Source organism: Notamacropus eugenii, chromosome X (assembly GCF_028372415.1).
Source record: "Notamacropus eugenii isolate mMacEug1 chromosome X, mMacEug1.pri_v2, whole genome shotgun sequence".
In the NCBI taxonomy this organism is placed as follows: Eukaryota; Metazoa; Chordata; class Mammalia; order Diprotodontia; family Macropodidae; genus Notamacropus; species Notamacropus eugenii.
The window spans coordinates 84,855,305-84,861,672 of NC_092879.1; the positions used below are offsets into that span (position 1 = coordinate 84,855,305).

The 6,368-nt window shown below is 46.6% G+C and overlaps 1 long non-coding RNA gene across 1 annotated transcript; it reads left to right on the plus strand.

Annotated features, from left to right (window-relative positions):
- Positions 1 to 1,697: 1,697 nt before the first annotated feature.
- On the plus strand, positions 1,698 to 2,695 carry LOC140515345 (uncharacterized). Its single transcript, XR_011970984.1, has 2 exons — positions 1,698 to 2,082; positions 2,340 to 2,695. It is a non-coding gene; the product is annotated as an uncharacterized lncRNA (long non-coding RNA).
- Positions 2,696 to 6,368: the final 3,673 nt, after the last annotated feature.

Genomic DNA, 6,368 nt, shown 5'->3' on the forward strand with positions numbered 1-6,368 from the left:
GCAATCCTTCAGTCTGAAGGGAAAGCAGGAAGAGGACAAGAAGCACTGGAAATGGAGACCCAGGGAAAGAGAGGGGGAATCTTCCACAACATCCCATCTATGGCACAGGCTTTCACAGCAGGGGGCCTACACTGCACTCTGGGGCAGATTCCCTGACATCCATCCATAAACAGCATGCAGATCTTAGAAAGTCCAATGGAGGAAAAGCACAGTCAGAAGGAGGAGAAAGAACCTGCCAAGTGTGTCCCTGGTCAAGGAAGGGAATGGACACCATAAATGCACCCATAAGTCAACCATTCACAGTAGGGAGCCTGAATCTGGGCTGTGGCAGAGACAGCAGAAATCTACCCAGAGATTATATATCTGCTGAGCACAATTGCAGGTTGTACATGGAATGGGGCAGAGGAATAAGAAGGGCCTGAAATCTACAGCCAGGTAGAAAGTAGAGGAATCTTCCTCAAAATCTGGTCCATTGGTCAGGCCCACACAGCAGGGATTCAAACATGAATTCTGGCTCAGATTCCTTAAAGTGGATCCACAACAGTTTACTGAACTGAGAACATATAATGGTGGAAAAGAACAGCTTCAAACAGATGAGAATTACCCCAAAGTATGCTCCTGGTCAAGAAAAGGGAATGGACAGCCAGAATCCACCCAGAAGTCAATCACTAACCATGGGAATGGGGGTGAGGATGAACTCTAGCAGACATCCCAGAAGTCTATGCACATACGACCTGTTGACCTCGAAGAGTTCTGGTGTAGACATGGAAAGTAGAAGAGGTACCGAAATGGCCTGAAATGCGGAGCCAGGCAAAGAGAAGGGGAACCTGCAGTACAAAAGGCTAAGGGGCAAGTCGTGACTCACAGCAGGGGGTCGAAGCCCAAGCTCCAGCAGCAACCTATTGTAGTGATCCATGAACAATCTTGGTATGTCTAAGTCTGGTTGTGGAATTGTCTTACCGTCAATATCCTTTTGTGGTCAATGAGAAATTTTAATGTGATGTAATCATCCCTTCGTTTCTGCCCCTTCAGGTTTTATTGTTTGAATTCTACTTCATTAGGGCTGGAAGCCACCACTCCAGCTTTTCTGAGCTTATCAATTTTGCTAGGAGCAGCACAGTAAATGTCTTCCATTGCCTCCTTTTCAATCTGTATGTGGCTTTCCCACTTAACTGTGCTGACTACTGCCACAATTTTCATAGATTTTGAGGGAGAAGGCACCTTAAACCTCATCTAGCTCCAAGCCTCTCATCTATGTCATGACCTTTCCAAAAGAAAATAAGCTTATCCTATCCCAGCAGAGCAGAAGCTGAAGGCAGGACATCTACCTCACTTGTAAATATGTACTTCCAATCACTACCCAACCACAAGAACAGCTTGGTTGATTGATTGGCAAGGGTATACCCCATTGCAGAGTGTCATGCACGAAGAAAATTGAAGATTTTAAAGTCGGCATTGCAAGTTTTGGGAAAAAACTCGGTGTTTCCAGTAATGGTTTGCAAAAGCCAGTATGACCAATTTTGGTCAAAAAAGAAATTTACCAATTTGGTTCAAAATAGGACAGTACTACCATATTTGGTAAAAAAAAAAAAATGTCTCTGCTGGGAGCAGTTGTTGACAAGTCAAGCATTGTTGGGTCAGCGGGTGTGTCACCACTACTGATGGGTATAAATAGAGGGCCAGAGCCCAGTGAAAACACTAACCCTGGGCCAACAAGCCTAGGAGGGAGGCCATCAACTTCCCTCCCTTAGGAAAGTGAGCAATAACCCAAAAGTCCAGAGATCATTGAAAGTTGGGTGTCAAGGTTGCACACTGGTCCTTCTAGATATTCTGAATAAAAATCTCAGTCCCTCCACAAATACTTTCAATTTGGGACTCAGTGTTGTTCACTGCTCAATCTAGAATTGCTGAGTGAAAGTCTCAGTCCATCCACAAAGACTTTCAAGTTGGGACTCAGTGTTGTTCACTGCTCATTCCAGAGTTCCTGAGTGAAAGTCGCAGTCCATCCACAAAGACTTTCAAGTTGGGGAGCAAGGTTGTTCACTGGTCATTCTAGACTTTCTGAGGGAAAATCTCAGTGAGGTAAGGACCCTTGGCTCCTTCATCCTCACCCCCAAACCCTGTCACATTAGAGTCAGGTGGATCTATTCTACACATTCAAAAGAGTATGATACAAGTAGACGTGGACTGAAGAAGTCCAACCTAATGTAGTTCTTTACGCTGCATGAATTGACCCTGGAAAATGGGGCTATGTCGATGGAGGAATATATACCTCCAGCTTTGGAAAGCCTCACATTTCAAGGGGTCAGGAGGTATTTTTTAATCTCTTCATTTTGCAGCTCCCACAGCAGCAGCTGCAGCAAGAACAGGAGCAAGCCTCTCTAACCAAGATCCCTGTAAGATAAGACCTTCCTCAGCGTCAGGTTCTGTCAGACAATGTCACTCTCCTGGGGTTGCAGGAGCGCTCTGCATTACAGCATGCAAGAGAGCATGACGTCAGTGAGGAATAACATCCTGCAGCCTGTTTCCAGGAAGTTAAGGCCACCTCTCTGACGTTGATCATCCTAGATGCAATCTGCATTTTCTACATCCTAGATGCACTCTGCATCTTCTACATCCATCCTAGATGCACTCAGCCTTTTCTCTTCTTTGCATCTCTGTTGGTCACCAAATAAAGAGATTGGTTATGAAGAGACTCAAGGTTTCTCGTGTCTTTAATAATCTTTGTTTGGCAGTGGAAATGGCATATCTAAAAATCTCGGTTAACTGGTATTATTTATAAAAGTGACTCTAGATACATTCAGAGCACAATTCAGAACCAAGCCACTCTGATGTGTGCCCATTAGGCTTCACTTAATTGGGACTAGAAATCGGGAACCAAATTATCTCTGGGACAAAATCATCTCTGCAGAGAAAATGGTCTCTTTGAGAAAATGGTCTAGAGTCCATGATAATTAGTCAAAAGAGACCTCATGTCACAAAGAAGGAGGAATAAGGAACATGCAACAGAATGGTTTAAAACTCAGTCAAGATTTCCTAGAAATCACACCACTTTAGAAAAAATATTGTTATTCTATAGATCAAGTAGAACGAACGAAGGATCATGCCGCCAGCTTTTTCCACAGCAAGATTCAGTTGGCAGAAAGTAAGGAACTTCAAGGCAATGAAGAATGCCCTGCTGTGCAAGGTTCTAAAGTGGGGGAGGGTGTGGCAGCATTTAGTGGAAGGTCCAAGTGGTGCCAGTAGGTGTGTGTCAGATGTTGGTTACATACAGATCAGCCAAACTAAAGACAGCAGGTAGGCCACCAGGTTGTTTGTCCACAACAAACTGATGAAAAGAATAGGCCCAGAGGGATTTTGGATGCAGGGGCACTGACGCTATGCTGCAGCCTAGATGGCAACCACAGACAAAGTGTCATGCTCAAAGGAACACAAGCAATGCTCCTAAGGGCCCTGAACGGGAAAATACAGGAACCATCCAAGGTAGTATCAACCACAGGAGGAGGTCCTCCAAGAGACTCAAGTGATTGACAGGTTGGGATGCAGGGAGAGAAACATGGGAACACAGCTACAGGTGGGGAAACATGGAGAGACAAATGGGGGATATGCAGATAGATATGGGACACGTGGACAGATGAAGAGACAGATGGACAGATCAGGGACACACAGAGAGATCGGGACACCCACACAGGTAAGGGCACAGGGATAGGCATGTGGGGGGAGTATTAAAAGGGCAAGGCTGAGGGAACCCCACAGAAATGAATCCGGGGACACTCTGAGTACTGCTATAAACCTCCTAGATGAGGAGGTGCATCACTAGTGAGGTAAATTCCCAGCTAAGTATATCATTCAAGGAAAGAAGATGAATCTGAAGCAAATCCCCAAACTTGGAGCTCATGGGCACAGCAGGGGACCCCTCCAAGAACCGTAGATCAGATCCCCTCAGGTCTGACAGAAGAAGTTCCTCTAACCTTCAATATTCCCCCAGTCATGACTGACAAAAGGATCTCAACCAGGATCCCCTAAATCAGCTGCACAGAGAAAGTCAAAAGACCCAACAAGAAAGCCCATGCAAAAGAGGTTGCTGAGCCAGCTACTTGGGGTATACAAGGGGCCCTAGAAATGTCTCCTCTGACTACACGGGGTATAAAGGCAACCCTTCAGTCTGAAAGGAGAGCAGGAATTCCACCAGAAGCAATGGAAATGGAGCGCCAGGGAAAGGCTAGAGGAATCTGTCATAAAATCCCATCCAAGCCATAGGCTTGCACAGCAGGGGGGCCTAGATCATATGGCAGTAGATTCACTAACATCCATTCCCCAAAAGCATGCAGACCTTTGATTGTTCAGTGGAGGAAAAGTACAGCCAAAATGAGGCCACAGTTCCTGCCTAGTGTGTCCTTGGTCAAGGAAGGGTATGGACAGGCCAAATCAATCCAGAATTCCATGGTTCACAGCAGGGAGCCTGTGGGAAGGCTGTGGCAAACACAGCAGAAATCTACCCACAGACTGTACGTTTGTCGAGGACAATTTTATGCTGCACATGGAAAGGAGCAGAGGCACCAGAAGGGCCTAACATCTAGACTCAGGTAGAGAACAGAACAATCTTCTCCAAAATCCCATCCATGGATCAGGGCCTCACAGCAGGGGTCCAACCTTGCCCTCCAGGGAAATTCGTTAAAGGGGAGGCACCAACAGTTTGCTGACCTGAGAAAGTACAACGGTGGAAAAGCAGAGTTGGAACAAGATGACAACAGCCCCAAAGTAAGCCTCTGGTCAAGAAAATGGAGTAGACAGAATTCAATCACTAACAGCAGGGCTGAGGATGGGCTCTAGCAGGCACCCCAGAAATCTATCCACAGACTGCCTATTGGCCCAGGACACTTCCAGTGTATTCACGGAGAGGACGACAGTACCCATCATGGCCAGAAATTGACACCCAAGAAAGGGAAGAGGAATCTGCAGGAATAAAGGCTAAGACCTAAGTAATGATGGGGACTCCCACCTGACGTGCCAGTAGTAACCCACTACAATGCTCCATGTACGGGAACTGGAGAGCAGACAGCCCCTTGGTCAAGAGGGAACCCAGAAACGAGCACACAATCCCCCAAAGGAACTCCTCAGGGATAGAGGAGAAGAATGTGAAAGAAGAAATCCAACCCAGTAACAAACTGAAAAAAAGACATAGGCCCAGAGAGATTTTGGATGCAGGGACACTGATGCTATGCCATGGCCCAGACGAGGACCACAGATGAAGTATGATGCTCAAAGGAACACAAGTAATGGTGCTCAGTGTCCTGAAAGGGAAAATACAGGAACCATCCAAGGTCCCAGCAACCACAGCAGGAGGTCCTCCAAGAGGCTCCAGTCATTGACAGGTGGGGGAACACAGACAGAAAGATGGGGACACAGTGACAGGTGGAGAAACATGGAGAGACAGAAGGGAAATATATAGACAGATATGGGTCACACGGACAAAAGAGGACATGCGGACAGACAGTGACACGCACGGACAGATCTGAGACACACAGAAAGATGGGGACACACAGAGAGATTGGCACACATGGACAGATGGGGACACACAGACTGATGGGGACCAAGAGACACATGGGGACACCTTCACAGACCTATGTGGACTAAACAAGGGGTAGTTCAGTACTTGCTGACCTTAGAAAGTACAATGGTGGAAAAGAAATGAATTCCACAGAATTCACAGAATTGAATTCTGGGACATTCTGGGTACCCGTAAAAGCCCCCTGGATCAGGAGGTGCATCAAAGGTGAGGCAAATTCCCTGCTCAGTATGCCATACAACAAAAAAAGGTGAATCTGAAGCAAATCCCCAAACTTGGAGCACGCGGGCACAACAGGGGACCCTTCCCTGGACCACAGAACAGAAGCCCTCAAGTCTGACACAAGAAGGTACTGTGACCTTCAATATTCCCTCAGTCATGACTGACAATAGGACTTCAACCAGAATCTTCTTTCCAACTGCCCAGGAAAAGAGAGTTAGATGATACAACAAGAAAGGCCATGCAAAAGCAGTCTAAGAACCAGCTACTTGGCCTTTACAAGGGGCACTAGAAATGTCTCTATGACTCCACGTGCTCCCAAGGCAATCCTTCACTCTGAAGGGAAAGCAGGAAGAGGACCAGAAGCATCGGAAATGGAGACTCAGTGAAAGAGAAGGGGAATCTTCAACAACATCCCATTCATGGCACAGGCGTTCACTGCAGGGGGCCTACGCAGTACTGTGGGTCAGATTCCCTGACATCCATCCATCAACTGTATGCAGAACTTAGAAAATCCAATGGAGGAAAAGCACAGTCAGAAGTAGGAGAAAGAACCTGCCAAGTGTGTCCCTGGTCAAGG